The sequence below is a fragment of the Chionomys nivalis genome, chromosome 21, assembly GCF_950005125.1.
Source record: "Chionomys nivalis chromosome 21, mChiNiv1.1, whole genome shotgun sequence".
In the NCBI taxonomy this organism is placed as follows: domain Eukaryota; kingdom Metazoa; phylum Chordata; class Mammalia; order Rodentia; family Cricetidae; genus Chionomys; species Chionomys nivalis.
The window spans coordinates 56,908,832-56,927,392 of record NC_080106.1 but is presented as its reverse complement, the minus strand read 5'-3'; the positions used below and the strand labels follow the sequence as shown (position 1 = coordinate 56,927,392).

At 43.9% G+C, this 18,561-nt stretch overlaps 1 pseudogene; it reads left to right on the top strand.

The window, feature by feature from the left end:
* Positions 1–3,678: 3,678 nt before the first annotated feature.
* Positions 3,679–14,834, top strand: LOC130863412 (2'-5'-oligoadenylate synthase 1A-like; annotated as a pseudogene).
* The last annotated feature ends 3,727 nt before the right edge of the window (positions 14,835–18,561 follow it).

The window sequence follows — 18,561 nt, the reverse complement described above, 5'->3', positions numbered from 1 at the left end:
CATCCCCTCTTCCCTCTCCTGTGACTCCCATTTTACTCAGGAGATGTCTTTTTCTCCTTCCTAAGTAGATTCATGTATGTCTCTCTTAGGGTCCTCTTTGCTGTCTGGGTTTTCTGGGGTTGTGGACTGTAGGCTGGTTTTTCTTTGCTCTGTGTCTAAAAGCCATTTATGAGTGAGTACATATGATATTTGTATTTCTCTGTCTGGGTTTCCTCACTCAATATGTTTTTTTCTAGATCCATCCATTTGCATGGAAATTTCAAGATGTCATTGTTTTTTTTAACCACCGTGTGGTACTCCATTATGTAAATGTCCCACATTTTCTTTAACCATTCTTTGGTTGAGGGGCATTTGGTTTCCAGGTTTTGGCTATAACAAACAATGTTGTGATGAACATAGTTGAGCACATGTGCTTGTGATATAATTGAGCATCCTTTGGGTATAATACTCAGAAGTATTGCTGGGCCTTGAGGAGGATTGTTTTCTAATTTTCTGAGAAATTGCCATACTGATTTCCAAATTGGCTATAAAATTTGCACTCCCACCAGCAATGGAGGAGTTTCCCCCTTACCCCACATCCTCTCTAGCATAAGCTGTCATCAGTATTTTTGATCTTGGCTATTTTGAAAAGTATAATATTGAATCTCAGAATTATTTCTATTTCTCTGATGGCTAAGGATGTTGAGTATTTTCTTAAGTGTCTTTCAGTCATTTGAGATTCATTTACTGAGAGTTCTCTGTTTAGATCTGTATCCCATTTTTTATTAGATTGTTTTTTCTTTTGATGTCAAGTTTCTTGAATTCTTTCTATATTTTGGAGATCAGTCCTCTGTCCAATGTGGAGTTGGTGAAGATCTTTTCCCATTCTGTAGGCTGCCATTTTGTCTTGTTGACCATGTCCTTTGCTTTACAGAAGTTTCTTAGTTTCAGGAGGCCCCATTTACCAGTTCTTGCTCTCAGTGTTTGTGCTACTGGGGTTATATTTAGAAAGTGATCTCCTTTGCCAGTGCATTCAAGAGTACTTTCCACTTTCTCTTTTATGACGCTCAGTGTGGTTGGTTTTATGTTGAGGACTTGAATTTTGTGTATGGCAGTAGATATGGTCTATTTTCATTCTTCTTCATGTTGATATTCAGTTATGCCAGCACCATTTGCTTAATATGTGTTCTTTTTTCCATTTTATATTTTCAGCTTCTTTGTCAAAAATCCGGTGTTCATAGGTGTGTGGATTGATATCTGGGTCTTCTAATTGATTCCATTGGCCCTCCAGTCTATTCTAATGCCACTACCAGACTGTTTTCAGTACTGTAGTTTTGTAGTAGAGTTTGAAGTCAGGGATTGTGATGCCCCCAGAAGTACATTTACTGTACAGAAATGCTTTGGCTATCCTGTTTTTTTTCATTAAGTATTGTTCTTTCAAGGTCTGTGATGAATTTTGCTAGAATTTTGATGGGCATTGCTTTTGGTAAGATTGCCATTTTTACTATGCTGATTCTACCTACCCAAGAGCATGGGAGATCTTTCTATTTTCTTGTGTCTTCTTCAATTTCTTTCTTCAAAGATTTAAAGTTCTTGTCATACAAGTCTCCCACTTGTTTTGGATGAGTTACTCTATGATATTTTATGCTATTGTGACTATTGTAAAGGGTGATGTTTCTCTGATTTTTTTCTCAGCCCATTTATCATCTATGTAAAGGAGGACTATTGATTTTTTTGAGTTAATCTTGTATCCTGCTACATTACCAAAGGTGCTTATGAGTTGTAAGAGTTCCCTGGTAGATTTTCTGGGGTCACTTATGTATACTATTAAATCATGAAGAAATAGTGAGAGTTTGACTTCTTCTTTTCCAATTTGTGTCCCCTTGATCTCCCTTTCTTGTCTTATTGTTCTATCTAGAACTTCAAATACTATATTGAAAGATATGGAGAGTGGAAAACCTGCCTTGTTCCTGATTTCTGTGAAATTTCTTTGAGTTTCTCTCCATTTAGTTTGATATTGACTGTTGGCTTGCTGATGTGGAATTCCCCTTTGTATGCTGAGAATACCATTGGTTAATAAAGAAGCTGCTTTGGGCCTATTGCAATGCAGAGTAGGGCAAGGCAAGTGTTCCAAGAAGATAGAGGAGAGAGTAGGCAGAGTCAGTGAGAAGCCATGTAGCTTCTGCAGGAGACAGATGCCAGCCGAATGGAAACTTACTGGTAGGCCACAACCACATGGCAATACACAGATTAATACAAATTGGTTAATTTAAGATACAAGAGCTAGCAAATAAGAAGTGTGAGCTAATAGGCCAAGCAGTGTTGTAATAATACAGTTTCTGTGTGGTTTAATTGGTGTATGGGCAACCAGAAAACGAATGAGCTGCCTCCGACTACATTTATTCTGTTTAGGTATGTTCCTTGTATCCTTACTTTCTCCAAGACTTTTATCGTGAAGAGGTATTTGATTTTGTCAAAGGCTTTTTCAGCATCTAATGAGATTATCATGTACTCTTTTCTTCCAGTTTGTTTATATGGTGAACTACTTTGACAGATTTTTGTATATTAAACCATCTCTGCATCTCTGAGATGAAACCTACATGTTCCTGGTGGATGATTTTTCTGATGTGTTCTTGAATTTGGTTTGCCAGCATTTTATTGAGTATTTTTGCTTCAATGTTTATGAGTAAGACTAGTCTGTAATTCTTTCTTAGTAGTGTCTTTGTGTGGTTTTGGTATCAGAGTAACTGTAGCCTCTTAAAAAGAGCTTGACAATGTTCCTTCTGTTTCAATTTTGTGAAATTGAGGAGAATTGGTATTAGTTTTTCTTTGAAAATCTTGTAGAATTCTGAGCTGAAACCTTCTGGGCTTTCTTTTTGTGAGAGACTTTTGATGATTACTTCTATTGAATTAGCAGTTATAGATCTATTTAATTTGTTTATCTGGCCTTTATTTGATTTTGGTAAGTGATATTTATCCAGAAAATTGTCCAGTTCCTGTAAATTTTCCAATTTTGTGGTGTACAGGTTTTTGAAGTATGTCCTGATGAGTCTCTGGATTTTCTCCATGTCTGTTCTTGTACCTGCCTTTTCATTTTTAATTTTGTTAATCTGGTTATTCTCTTTCTGCCTTTTGGTTAGTGTGGATAAAGTTTTTTTGTTGTTGTTGTTGTTGTTTATTTTCTCAAAGAACCATCTCTTTGTCTCATTGATTCTTCATATTGTTTTATTTGTTTCTGTCTTGTTGATTTCAGCTCTCAATTTGATTATTTCCTGTCACCTAGTTCTCCTGGGTGAATCTGCTTCTTTTTGTTCTAGAGCTCTCAGGTGTTCTGTTAACTCACTATTGTGGTATTTTCTCATCTTCTTTATGTAGGCACTTAGTGTTATAAATAAACATGTCTTATGAATTAAATGTAAATGTTTGTCACCTGAGGCCCAAAGCCACATCCAATAGAAAACAAAGTGCATTTGAGGCCTCTTTCCCTGGAGCCTTTCTCACAGTTCCCCAGGGCATTGTTCACAATGGATCATTCTGGCCATGTGCCCACAGGATCCTCAGAATCACAGACTTGGAAACATTGGCAGCCTCACTCATTCCTAGAAATCGAAACTGAAAAGCCCTGTGCCTGGATTCAGCCCACCTGGGAGACACAGGAGCCTCAGGCTGCAGAGCGAAGGAAAGCTTCAGGGCCTGAGGATGGGGCAGGGACTCAGCAGCACCAGGGCCTCAGAGTTGTATGGGTTCATAGATTACTACCTCCAACCCAACATCACCTTCCGTAATGATGTCAGAACTGTCATCAACACCATGTGTGTCTTCCTGAAGGAGAGATGCTTCTGAGACATGGACTACCCTGTGAGGGTTTCCAAAGTGGTGAAGGTGAGCCCCCCTCAACCTGAACTGACCCAGATGGGAAGAGAGAACCCTTGGGAGTCAGACTGCAGCCCTGATTCTGTCTCCTCACTTCTGATCACAGCTGTGTAGTGTTTTCTGCCCCCAGGTCTCACATCTGTGTTAGAAAAGAGCCTCAGCTACAGTTTGTGTTCCACCCCCAAGGCCACATCCACTTCAGAGTCAGGAAAACTGAGGCCAACCTTGGGGAAGTAGTTTTCTGGAGAGTGGTAGATCAGAGGAACCAACCTTCACAATGCTGTGTGGCCTTTGGTTTGGTTACCGACCTTCTGTGTGTGCAGTGTTCTCTGCACACCTCCGGTGATGGCACAGGACATGTAGACTAAGTCAAATGTGACACAGGACAGAACAGGACCCCATGTGTGGGTAACTGGATTGATGAGCCCTCACTGGGCTTGGGTCAGAGTTGTCTGTCAAACCGAACTTCATGACAGTACCTAAGTCTGAGTCACTGTTAAAGCTGCAGAAATAATGTGACTGGTGGTTTATTTCTCATTTTTACTTTTAAATTCTTGTGGATGTGTGTGTGTGTGTGTGTGTGTGTGTGTGTGTGTTAGTGCAGTGCCCTCAGAGCTGAAGAGCGGGTGTCACATCCCTTTTAGCTGTAGTTACATAGGTGGTTGTGAACTGGCCTTTGTGAGTGCTGGGCACTAAACTCAGGAGATTTGTAAGAACAACAGGGTCTTTTAACTACTGAGCCACCATTCTGTCCCCAGATATGATGTTTTTCATTATTATTATTATTATCGTCATCATCATCATCCTGACTATGGTTTTCTCTCCCTCTTTTCCTACCTCCACTCTGTCCTCCAAGTCCAATCCTCCACAGTTTCTCTACAGAAGAGGAAAGGCCTCCCATGGCTATTAGCTAGTCCAGGCATATCCTCCCCATCACATAAGGCTGGATGAGGCAACCCAGTAGGGTGAACAGGGTCCCAAGAGCTAGCAAAAGAGTCAGAGATTGCCCCTGCTCCCACTGTTAGGAGTCCCATAAAGAGACCAAGCTACACAACCGCATCATATAAGCAGAGGCCTAGGTCCGTCCCATGCAGCCTCCCTGGTTTTCAGCTCAGTCTCTCTGAGCCCCTATGAATCCTGATTAGCTGATGCTGTAGGTTTCCTGGCAGTGTCCTTGACCCCTCCTCTTCTTATAATCCTTCCTTCTCTTTTCCACAGGATTCCCCAGTCTCCCCTTGATGTTTGGCTGTGGGTGCCCAGAAATGACATTTGTAATGACATTTGGCCGGTGCTCACATGTGTTGTGATTGTTCTCAGCATTTTATTTAGGGAGGCTTTCCTTAGTATGAGTTCTTTTTCTTCTTTATTTTATTGTTGTTTTATAGGTGTGGATTCATTTTTACTCTTTTTTTCTGTGGTTCTATGACTTATTTATGTTATTCTATATTACATAAGGCCAATTTGTTATAAATATGTGATGTCGTATAAACATATTCCCCCCAACTAACAATGCTAACAATGAAGTTCCTAGTAATACTTTCATATGTATATATTAATTATATATGTATATACTCTCTTCCCACCCACTACCATCCTGTAATTTGCCCCTGATGGAGGAAGGTCATTGGCTAATAAAGAAACTGCTTTGGCCCATTTGATAGGCCATCCCTTAGGTGGGTGGAGTAGACAGAATAGAATGCTGGGAGGAAGAGGAAGTGAGCTCAGATGCAGGGCAGCTCCTCTGAGAGACAGACGCCATGCTCTCCTCTCCAGAGCAGGCGCGATGAAGCTCCGACCCAGGATGAACGTAGGCTAGAATCTTCCCGGTAAGCACACCTTGGGGTGCTACACACATGAATAGAAATGGGCCAAGCAGTGTTTAAAAGAATACAGTTTGTGTGTCATTATTTTGGGGCATAATCTATCCAGGCAGCCATGAGCCGGGCTGTGGGAAGAGGCCCACAGCTCCCCACTACAGAATGGCGCCCAGACATGGGGCACTGAATCTACAGAAAGCCTGAGAAAGCTTGGGAAAGAATAGAGTAAAGCATGTTTTCATGATAGCAACAATTTCTCGGGTCTGCTCTGCTTGCTAGAGGCAAGCAAGCGCTCTCATCTAAGAGAGGCTTCCTGACTCAGCTTTAGCTGCAAAACCTGCAGTTCATTAAGAGGTCCTGCCATGAATACTTGAACGGTGTTGATGAAAAGCTGACTGCATGATGTTTGTTTTAGGCCGTAGCAGGAAAAAAGTTGTGCTGTTTTAAAATGCCAGCCTTGTGGGCCATCCTGCCAGGGCAAATTCTGACTCTGTGGCAGGAGGTCAGCTACAGAGAGAGCATTTGAGTGTTGTAGTTTGTTTGCTGGCAAGGACCTTGAAACGCCACAGAGTTGTGGTGATAAACATGACTACAGCCGGTACCTCTGCCGTGAGGCTGGAAAGCTAAGGAATGGGCTGGATCTAACCGGCAAAGCCATGGCTTTAGTCCTACCCATATTGCTCAGTAATTTCAAGGCTCGTGTGGTCAGAAAAAGAGAGATATACAGTAAAAGAAAGATTCAAAGTCAAAGAAAATGTTTAAATGATTTACAGTGTTTAAAAATATATGCAGGCTGAAAGTTAAAGTTCTTAAAAGTAAAAAAACAAAAATAAGGAAGTAGTTGGGTGTGGTAGTACATACCTTTAATCCCAACACTTGGGAGGCAGAGGGAGATTGACCTCTTTGACTTCAAGGTGTGGCAGTACACACCTTTAATCCCAAAGCCTGGGAGGCAGAGACAGAGGGATCTCTGAGAGTTCAAGGACAGCCTGGTATACAGAGTTATTCCAGGACAAATATATACAGAGAATATAAAACAAAAGTAAAAATAAACAAAATAGAGTTAAAATAAAGCTGCACAAAGATGGAAAATACACAGAGAATCTTGATACTGTATGCTATTATGCTCTCTTTGAATTGTTTGAATGCTGAGGAAGGAGCAATAGATGCTAAAAGATATTTGTTTATAAATGCTGCTGAACTAATCCAAGATAGATATTTTAAAAATACCTTGACTTCAGAATTTTGATCTAAGGATATGATACTTTGGAAAAGAGATTCTTCTTTTGTTTTCACAGAGGATGAGACACTGTGGATTGCTTCTTCGATCCCAATATGGTATGATAGACCATGCCCTCCTGAAGGGTTGCTGTGAACTCCCTTAAAAAATTGCTTCGCTCAACTGCCAACTGAGATGAAAGACCTGAATAACAGCGCCCCCATTCAGCAGGAAGCAGTTTGGAGAGAAAAACCTGCGCCCATGTTCCCATATATTGTTTATAAATGTTCTTTTACATTTAAAGGGGGAGATAATATAGATGTGAATAATTTGCATTGATATGAATCTTGGTTTACTGATATTAATTTAAGGTCAATTTTATTATATGTATATGTATTTCTGATATTGATTAAGGTATTGTGATTGTGTAGTTCACTTAAAAATGTAATGTATATAGGTTGTTAATGGATAATTATCAATAATAGTCAAGTTTGTAGTCATGTTAGTTAGATTTTCTAGATGTGCATGCATATATTTCAGATAGCCATTCATCATATCTTTCAAAGGCTAGAGAATATGGTATTTTAAATGTTTTAATAACTTAGGGTTTTTCATGACAATGAGACACTCTGCTCCTGGCAGCACCAATCCACTTCAAGAAGAAGATGGGCATTGAAGAGGCACCTTATGGAGTTTGATAGCCATTTGGGCAAGAAACTGCTCTTGCCTGGACTGTTGCATATACTGGACACAGAGAACCCACAGAGAGAGGACTACTGAACTTGCCTAAAGGTGAGATGACCTTTTGGGGTTCCTGATTCATGAAAGAGTCTGCGAGACATTCTGCAGGACACAGCAGATAGTGACTGACTGCCTTTGAATTTTCCTGCTTCATGGAAATGTCTGCTGGATACTATGGGCCTGTAGGCCGAAGATGGATGCCCCAATGGTACAGAGAAACTTTGGGTGACTGTCAAGGCAGCTAGATGTCTCTGTCATTTCTAGAGTTTGAAAGTTGCTTATTTCTTGTTTGCTTGGGTAATATTGTATCCTTCTCGAGTCTTTGATGGAGTTGAAGAATAGTTAGTTGTAGTTATAGTTTTCCTTTGTTATGATAAAGATAAGATAGATGTAAATATTGTAACTGTAATTCTTACTTGATAACTGTTTTGTTATATGTAATTTTGCTATGTTAAAGTGAAAGCCTTTCCTTTTTGTTTAAACAGAAAAAGGGGAAATGATGGAGGAAGGTCATTGGCTAATAAAGAAACTGCTTTGGCCCATTTGATAGGCCATCCCTTAGGTGGGTGGAGTAGACAGAATAGAATGCTGGGAGGAAGAGGAAGTGAGCTCAGATGCAGGGCAGCTCCTCTGAGAGACAGACACCATGCTCTCCTCTCCAGAGCAGGCGCGATGAAGCTCCGACCCAGGATGGACGTAGGCTAGAATCTTCCCGGTAAGCACACCTTGGGGTGCTACACACATGAATAGAAATGGGCCAAGCAGTGTTTAAAAGAATACAGTTTGTGTGTCATTATTTTGTGGCATAAGCTAGCCAGGCGACCATGAGCTGGGGTGGCAGGAACACAGCCCACAGCTCACACTACATGCCCCAATAATCAGAACATTCCCAGAGAGTGTCCTTCTGATTTCATGTCACTTGTGTGCAGCTAGATCTAGGTTACACCTTAGAGGAAATGTGCTACCCTTTCTACCACCATTGCCATCCCTTGCCCCTCATTTCCTTTAGACCCGTCCATCTTTCTCAGTCTCTCTCTCTCTCTCTCTCTCTCTCTCTCTCTCTCTCTCTCTCTCTCTCTCTCTCTCTCACACACACACACACACACACACACAGATGAGTCTGACTTATCTTTCCTACCATGAGGTGATCCAGAACCATCTATTTTCCTACATAGATCCTGATTTCACTCCTCAGCACAAGTCAGTCTTTCTCTATCTATCATCACGCTAGCTGGTGGACCCCTAGGCTGTTCAGCATCTGGACTCCTTGTTTCTAGTCTTACTCATTGTTGTCCTTCACGGTGGCTCCTCGGGCAAAGGGAAAATGCTCACAGGCAGGTCAGATGCCAACCTTGTGGTGTTCTTTAACAGTCTCACCAGTATTGAGGATCAGTTAAAGCAACAAGGAGAATTCCTAAAGGAGATTGAGAAACAGTTGTGGCAGTTACAGGGTGAACAAAATTTCCCAGTGAAATTTGAGTTCCTCAGATCATGGAAGAACAACTCCCCTGGGATAATCTTGAAGCTGAGTTCCTCCGAGCTCCAGCAGGAGGTGGAGTTTGATGTTCTACTGGCCTATGATATCCTGGGTAAGCCAGTCAGATCCTCAGCTCATCCTTCTCAATTCCGTCATATTTCTCTCTCTCTCTCTCTCTCTCTCTCTCTCTCTCTCTTGTCTCTCTCTCTGTCTCTCTCTTTGTGTCTCTCTCTGTCTCTCATATCATATGCAGATTCATTATGGGGTAGATGTGATCATGAACCAGGCTAATACACCTTAGCAGCCATCCATCTTTTCTGAGTTCTGATCTCTCTCTGACCTGGAATTACACATTAATCTTGACTGACTGGACAGAGCCCTGGGCACCCTCTTCTCTTCACCTCTCCAGCTCTGCAATTACAATCCTGTGCCAACACTCCTGGTATTAACATGAGTCCTGGGTTTCCAACATGGGTCCTTATGATTGTGAGCCAATCACATTACTGACAATCTTGCCAACCCACACCTTCTATTCCTGAACTGAAAGTATTTATCATTTGAGAAATTCACCCAAACAGAGGATTGCTTTAGAGTTGAGCTGGGGAGAAGGGATTTAGAATTTTGGGAGTGAGGAATGAGAATTCATCAGAGAAGGACATTAAGTAACAAGCTCTCTCACTGAGGGAATGAAGGCACCTTGGATGTCACCTCAGTTTACCAGCAATATTTGTGGCTGACTGTGGATTTTGTCTTTCTAAACATGAGGCAGCAGAGAACTCACTGAAATTTAATAACTGACACATCTTTTCCCAAGGGAAACAGACAAGGCCAGAGGCCTAGGTGTCTGTGGGAGGGTTAGTGCAGGATGCATAACTTGTCAGAGGAGTGCTATCTGCCTCCAGAACCCTGGAAACCCAGCCATCACCACCCCAGCCTCCAAAATGCACAGACATGTTATTTTATGCATGAAATGACCCTCTACATGAAGATCTTAAACCGGGCCTGACACACAATGTATCTCCAAAATTAATAGTTGCCCAGCTCTACCCAAAGACAACCAGGGACATCCTTGAGAGCACACTGGGGCTTGGGGAGTGTAGAAAATACTGGAGGCTTTATATTTGAGGAACACAGCACCCCCAGATGGCCACTGTGTGAACTGCTGCTGTTAACTTAAAGACAAGGTCACTGCTCTTGGCTTAGGAGAGCCATGCAAACAGTAGAGTCTCAGGCATCAGGGAATGAGAGGCCAGCCTGGGAGAAGGAGCAGCTGCATGATGTGGGAAGCTGCAAGGAGAGGGGGCCCATAGGAATGATCCAGAAATATACTGTAATACGGTTCCCCCAGAAACCTGTCTTGGTCATAGACTTCCCCAACCTCAGGCAGCTTTCTAGTAAGGAAGTAAGGCCACCACAGAAGGACCCCTTAGAAATGGCAGTGTGGGTGACAGCCCAAGAGAGGACCCTGCCACAACCTTACCCAATATGACATAGTCAATGAGCTCCACTCTGCTGGACCCTCAAGTTGAAAATAGTGAGTGACTGGGCATGTTCCCAACTCCATCGGCAGATGACTTTGTCCTATGTCAGCATCAAAGCCTGATGGTGGGGCCTGCTGCAGCCACAGCCACAGCCACACATGTGCACACACCTGAGACACAGCCTGCTGCCTGCCTAATCCACTCAAATGTGCACATGCACCCACACACAATTGAGCACATACAGCTATTCCATAGCCTGCTGTCCATCTACAAGTTCATAGGACACACACACACATGTTGCTCGTCTCAGAACTTAAACAAATAAAGTCATGTGATATTAAGTTAGGCACCACAGAAAATTATGCAGTGTAAGCACACAGTGACTGGGGAGATAGCAAAGTGGATAATGGCAATTGAACACCATGAGGACCTGAGTTCAAATCCCCAACATCCACCTAACTTAGGAAGTGTTAGTCATGGACCTGTAACCCTAGCACTATGGGAGCAGAGACAGGAAAATCTCTGTGGCTTTCTGGATGCCAGCCCAGCTCCTTGCTCACAGAGAAAATAGGCATCAGGTGACAACTTATAAGGGAGGACACTCAATGTCCTCTATTACCTCCAATCATACATGTATAATTTCTCATGAACACACACAAATCTCAGACTCTGTAAGCCTTAGATGCATGATATAAAATGCAGCAGATTGCTCCACAGTAAATCTGGCATGAGCAGGAGTGCACACACACGACAAGCCCCATGCAGATAATACTGTGCACACAGAATGTGGTTGGCCATTATTAGATGATCGTGCAGCCCTCTTGTGTGTGACCTCAGTGTGCTGTTTCCTTCCACCACTGTATCCAGGCCTGTGAGGAAGGTACTATATTAGGAACAGTTGTGGGATTTTTAGGGCCACATGGAGTATGCAATCCTGAGGTGTGCTGTGACACGTGGATGTATGGGGAGTGATGCTTGCAGTGGTTAATCTTTGCCCTGTTCACAGAATCCCACAGCCTCTGCACTTGTCATCCCAGATAAACCAAAGAACCTCAGAAAAGGGCTGTGGTGTTAACTACATGAAGCCTCCTTTATGGGGGATGTCAACGTCTACAACAAGCCTGACCCCCAAGTCTACAGATGGCTCATCAGTGAGTGCCCCTCCCTGGGGAAGGAAGGCAAGTTCTCCACCTGCTTCCCCGAGCTCCAGAGAAACTTCCCAAAGGATCATCCACCCAAGCTGAAGAGTCTCATCTGCCTGGTCAAGCACTGGTACCAACTGGTATGGCATCTAGTCCAGCCACTGTGGTTCCTGTTTATATATGAGTGGAAACTGGACCAGAGAAAAGCAGGGATACTCTAGTTTGCTTTATATTGACAAGATATTTTATCACATGACCAAAAGTCTCTTGGGAAGGAAAGGTCTTATTAGGTTTCACATCCTAGCCACAGTCCATCACTGAGGAAGTCAGGGCAGTAACTGAAGCAGAAATCATGGAGGAATTCTGCGCACTGGGTTGCTCTCCATGACTCACACAGCTGGCATTTATGTACATTCCAGGGTCATCTGCCCAGACATGGCACCAGTCACAGTGGGCTGTCCCTCTCCCGTTAATCATTGATCAATAAAATACCTGACAGGGCAGTTTGATAGAAGCATTTTCTCATTTGTGAGTCCATCTTCTCAAGATGACTCTACCTTATATCAGAATCACAAAAAGAAAAAAAAAGAAACACAAGGGGTAAGAAAATAGAAGATGAGAAAGAAGAGGGGAAAGAAAAGCAGAAGGGGAGGATTTGAGAGAAGAGAAGTTGACCGAAGACAGCAAGGAAAGGTGATGCTGTAGGAGGGAGAAGGGAGGCGGAAGGGGAGCTGGAGGAAGGAGAACTTTCCACACCTGTTCCAGTAGGTGTCTTCTAGTCCACTTTCCAGGTAGCCAACTCTCTCTGCAGCCATGTCTGGTCCACTGCTTCCTGGTTGCTATATCATTTGTGTCTAGATATTTGCTTCTTTCTGAGGCTAAGCCTGTCACAGTCTCTGGTTTCTATTTTCCTACCATTTCAAGCTATTAGCTTTTTAAACAGGCAATCTCTTGTTTTTTTTCTTTTTCTGGACCTTTTTAAATGTTTGTGTAGTGTTTCTGTCTATATACCTGTTCTAGGGAGCGCATGTGTCTGTGTTTATTTGTGTGTGCACATACATGTGGAGTTCAGGGAGTGAGTCACTGTCCATTTTGTAAATCTGCTCAGGGCCTCACACTTGAGCCCACAGAGTGCTAAACCAACAGTTCTAAACAGTCGTAGAGTCCTGGGAACCCCATCCTTCTGCCTAAAGCTGGAATTATGAGTTACTGCTCTCATCAGGCTGTGTGTGCTGGGATCTGAACTCCCTGACTTGACTGGGGGTCACTTTACCGACTGGGCCCTCTCCCTATCTCCTCCCCTGTTATTTCAGAGCCTGTGATAAAACTATAAATAATGAGCATCATTACTATCCTTCTCTGACCTTCACTTCCTGGCTGCCAATCACTGTGCCATGATTCCTCCTATGCCTGCTAGTAAATGCTCAGTGTGGACCACACACTCTCCATCTCAACCACTCAGTCCTTGGCTATAGCATGGGAGCATCCATAGACTAAATCTACATGAACAGGTCCCCACACAACAGCTGACAACCCTGTTTTTATCATTGCCATTCTCTTCACAGTGTAAGGAGAAGCTGGGTGAGCTGCTGCCCCCACAGTATGCCCTGGATCTGCTGACAGTCTATGCCTGGGAATGTGGGAATAGAGTCACTGAGTTCAATACAGCCCAGGGCTTCTGGACAGTTTTGGAACTGATCACAAAATACAAGCAGCTTCAAATACATTGGACAGTTTATTATGACTTTCAAGACCAGGAGATCTCAAACTACCTGCTAAGTCAGCTCACAAGAGCCAGGTAGCCTGTCTCCTCAAGACTCAACCTCCCCACCAGGGAGAACCATGGTGTAGCAGTGTAGAAATGGGGAGGTGGGAGCTCCGTGTCAGTGGAGCGTTTTCTGTCCCGTCACCGTGTTGGATGCTGTCCTCTTGTCACATGATTGACATGAACACCTGGTGTCCTAGGAGGCAGAGGTGGGCTTTCCTGTCTGCAGATAAGGAGACCAAGACTCTGACCTTGTCTACACCCAAACAGCCAGGGAGGGGGTACATGGAGTAGGAACTGAGGTGTTCCTGCAGTGATGTATGTGTTCTGTTTTGTGGAAGAAAAAGTCTCTTTAGGATGAATTTTGGCTTGCAGCCATACAGAAGCCATTTTTGGTTAGCAAAAGGCCTTTTTTATTGTACAAGTTGCATCTTGGCAACTTAATGTCTGCATGCCAAACCCTCTTCTCTGAAGCTCCCCAAAGGAAATAAATGTCAAAGCAATTCTGGAGACCAGGTCTGGTATTCCAATGTTTTATTTTTTTTCACAAACAAGTTTTGCAGAAGCTTTGAACTCTTCTGGCAGAACTCAGATAAGATTCAAACACTTCAAACAAAAGATAATATTATGAAAGGCAGTTCAAAGCCCAGGTATTAACCCTACTGAATTCCAGTCAGCTGCAATGGTCTGTGGGATCTCAGGCCACACAGTAACTGAAGCTGTAAGGATTGGGAGACTGTGAACAACACAGTACATGTGCCATCTGGGTGGTGACGTGTCTTGACCCTGTGTTGTGTTCAGCTCTCACATCTCATACTCTGACCATCTCAGGTTGAACTCTCTCTCTCTCTCTGCTGTGTGACAGGGACTCAGGACAAACTTTGGACAGTGCTGCTTTGTTGAGCTTCTCCCCTGTTCATGTGCAGTGGTACCTGGGGCACTGACCAGTCAGTCAGTTCCCTCTCTGAATGTTGCTTTGCAGGCCTGTGATCCTGGACCCAGCTGAGGCAACAAGGAATGTGGTTGGTTCAAATCCAGAAGGCTGGTGGCAGCTGGCAGGAGAGGCTACAGTCTGGCTGCAATACCCATGCATTAAGAATTGGGATACTTCCCGAGTGTGATCCTGGGATATGCCCATGAGAATTTGTCACCATTCTGTCGCCTTGACCACAACTTTGGTCAATTCATCTATTGGGAGAATATTCAAACAAAAAAATGCTGTCTTTCCAAAGGTGCCCAAGCTTGTAGGTTGTCCTGCCACACTGCTTGCTTTACAATCATTCTTGGTCTCAGGGATTGTCACATCACTCTTGCAGAGTTCCTGTCGCTCAGCCTCCTAAGGAATGACAGCTTCTGCTCTGAGTGTCTGCTTTGTGATCAGACTCTGTCCAGTGTTCTTTATCATACAGTAGCTCACAGGATCCACACACCTGCTTGTCCTGTGTTCTTTATCATACAGTAGCTCACTGGATCGGCACAATGGTCGTCCCTGTGTTCTTTATCATACAGTATCTCACTGGATCTGCACACACGCTCATTCTGTGTTCTTTATCATACAGTATTTCACTGGATATGCACACACGCTCATCCTGTGTTCTTTATCATACAGTAGCTCACTGGATCCACACACATGCTTGTCTTGTGTTCTTTATCGTACAGTAGCTCACTGGATCTGCACACATGCTCGTCCTGTGTTCTTTATCATACAGTAGCTCACTGGATCTGCACACACACTTGTCTTGTGTTCTTTATTATACAGTAGCTCACTGGATCTGCACACATGCTTGTCCTGTGTTCTTTATCATACAGTAGCTCACTGGATCCACATACATGCTTGTCTTGTGTTCTTTATCATACAGTAGCTCACAGAATCTGCACACATGCTGTCTTGTGGTCTTTATCATAGAGTAGCTCAATGGATCCTCACTAGGGCTCCATAAGTTGTGCTTAATAGAATCCTTCTCTCTCTGATATGAGGAGGCTCGGTCAATAACACACTTGTCACGTAAGCAAGGATAAGAAGCCTAATATCATCATCAGAACCACATAAATGAGTCAAACAAGGAGATGTGCACTTGCCATTCCAATGTGTGGACAATGAGGTCCCTGCACTGGCCAGCAAAGGATCATAGTCTCCTTGGTGAGTTCCAATGCAATGCAACCCAAACATCAAAGAGACCCCACTTGAGGAGTATGGCATTCTCAGTTGACTGCACACACACAAACATGTATGTGCATGCTAATACAAAAGTACACAGTAACACACAGACATACATGCACATACACACAAGGGGGCAGTAGGATGAGAGAGCTGATGCCACTGACTCAAGGACTGTCAGCTAAGGAGATGGGGGGCTGGGATTCCCATGGACTCTGAAGTAAGTGCTCAGGTTTATGAAGCAGCTCATCTTTCCTGTCTTATTGTCATGTGACCCACGGGACTCAGCAGGGCTGTGTCACAATCAGAACATGGCACAGAGGGACCTGCAGTTGAACTTTTCCTCTCCCGGGGCATGGTTTTTCTGATGCTAGGGAACACATGATGCCATGCATTGCCTCAGGATTGAGCCTAGATTGGATGCAGGAATGTGGGACGCAACCTGAAGGTCAGGAAGGAAAGGAGAAGGGACCCAGGAGGGAGACATCTGTGGCTGCTGTGACCTTTAGGACTGTCATAGAGCAGAAAGGTGGTTTGGCTCTCTCTCCCATTTTGGCAGATCTGTTACTGAATGAGGGGAACTTAGATAGGGTTTTGTGCACTCTCAATGGGCTAAGCTCCCCCATCCCCAAAAGTCCTAACTGCCATCTTCACAACATGAGGATATGCTGTCCCTTCTTCTGAGGGGATCCAGGTGGCCAGTCATGGTGCCCTACCCCAGGCTCATTTGCATACCGTTCCAAGTACCAATGCAGGCTCATGACATGATCGTGTGTTTTCTGTTACAGACCGAAGTTCTTGTATCACAAAAACAGGTTAGCTATTTTTCTTTGTTGTTTTGGTTTGTCTTGATGTGGCCTTCTGCTGTGTAGTCCTAGGTGACCTGGTCATTGCCATCCTCTGCCTTAGTGCTGAGATAATTGTAGACTTGATGTTCTCTGCCTTCCCTCCATCCTCAGGTAGACAAGAACTAGAATTGTGTCTTCCTGTGAGTGCAGCAGCATCTGCCCAGAAGGGTCCAGAGCCAGGGGATGTGCTCCTTTGCTGCAGGCCTTGACCAGAGAGGGCAGAATGCTGCCCAAGGCCCCAAAGGGGGAGTGTCCAAGCTGGGATCAGAATCCAGGCTTCTGACCCCTGCCCGCCTACCCTTCCATCCTATACCATCACAGACATCCTTCCTCACGGCCTGCTTCATCTGTCTTATCCTCTACCAGTGTCCTCTGTGGGAGAAGAGATTCAGAAGGGGAGGGAGAACTCAAGCTTGACTTCTGTCTGTATATGTAATGGGTATATCTGTCCAATGTCTGATCTAAGACAATCAACCACAGCAGATGCTATGAGAGTGTGTGAGATGAGTCAAAGGGATGTAGGGGTGTGTGTGTGTGTGTGCAGGTATATATGTTTGTCTGCATGTATGTGTGTGTTGTAGATGTGTGGATGTGTGTGTGCATGTATGTGTGCATGCATGTAGAGTGTGGATGTGTGTGTGTGTGTTTGTAGTTAACTAGATGCATTTATTGACCACTTGCTACATCCTACCCATGAGTCCAGGCACTGAGTGCTCAGCCCGAGACAGAGCAGAACCAACCAACTACAGCTATGATGTCACATGGCTTGAGATCCCTCAGGTCACTTAGGTCACTTATACATCATCCCAAGTCAGGAATCCCTGGTTTTCTTTCCATGTTCCCAAGACAAGACTCTAGACCTGCCCCATCTGACTCAGAAGCTGTTCTGAAGCTGCGCATGGCTACGGGAACCTGGGAGTGTGAGCAGTGCACATGAAGATGCATGGTGGCTGCAACATTCAGGGGGGTTTGAACAGGTGCATGACAAAAATGAACTGAATTTGTGACACTGGTGGTCACAAAAACAGACACATGGTTGTCTGCAGTGACGATGAACTTTTGATGCACTGAGTTAAACCACAGTGGGTGTCTGCTTCCTTTTTCTCTTTCTGAGACAAGACCTCATTATGTAGCCTAGTCTGACCTGGAACTCATAGGCATCCTACTGCCTGAGTCTCCTGAGCTCTAGAATCACACACACACACACACACACACACACACACACATTCCACACAGAAACCTACTGGTTCCATAGTTCAGTGTTGTGAACCAGTGGCTCATTTGTCAGACACCAAAACACACATTTGACCTCAACTCTTGTACCTGCTTACTTAAGAGTTCAGGGCATTGCACAGGGCACCTGCTCCCAAAGTCTGCTCCTGTCCCCACTGCCCACTCCCTTAATAACTCTCTCTCTCTCTCTCTCTCTCTCTCTCTCTCTCTCTCTCTCTCTCTCTGTGTGTGTGTGTGAGAGAGAGAGAGAGAGAGCCCTCATTCATTCAGTTCTTGCTGTATTAGTCCTGAGAACCAGGAGTCCCAGTATCCCGGAGTTTGAGAAGATGCATGTCCCCTAGACCTCAGAACAAATCACACTCTGCAGCATCACCAGGGGCTCAGATAGAGCACACTGCATACTTCCAAAGACTACAGTATATGGCATTTAAAGTAATTTAAAAATTTAGGACTTTTCATGACAGTGAGACACATATGTGCCTGGCAGCACCAATCTACTTCAAGAGAAAGATGGGCATCACAGAGACTCCTTATGGAGTTGGTTAGCCATTTAGGCAAGAAACTGCTCTTGCCTGGACTGCTTGATGAACTGGACATGCAGGACCCACAAAGAAATGACTGCTGAACTTGCCTAAAGGTGAGACGATCCTTCAAGGTTTCTGCTTCATGAAAGTCTGCCAGACATTCTGCAGGACACAGAAGAAAGTCACTGACCATATACATGGAAATGTCTTTGAAATTTCCTGCCTCATGGAAAAGTTTTCTGGATACTATGGGCCTGTAGGCTGAAGATGGGTGCTCCAGTGATATAGAAGAACTTTTGGAGAC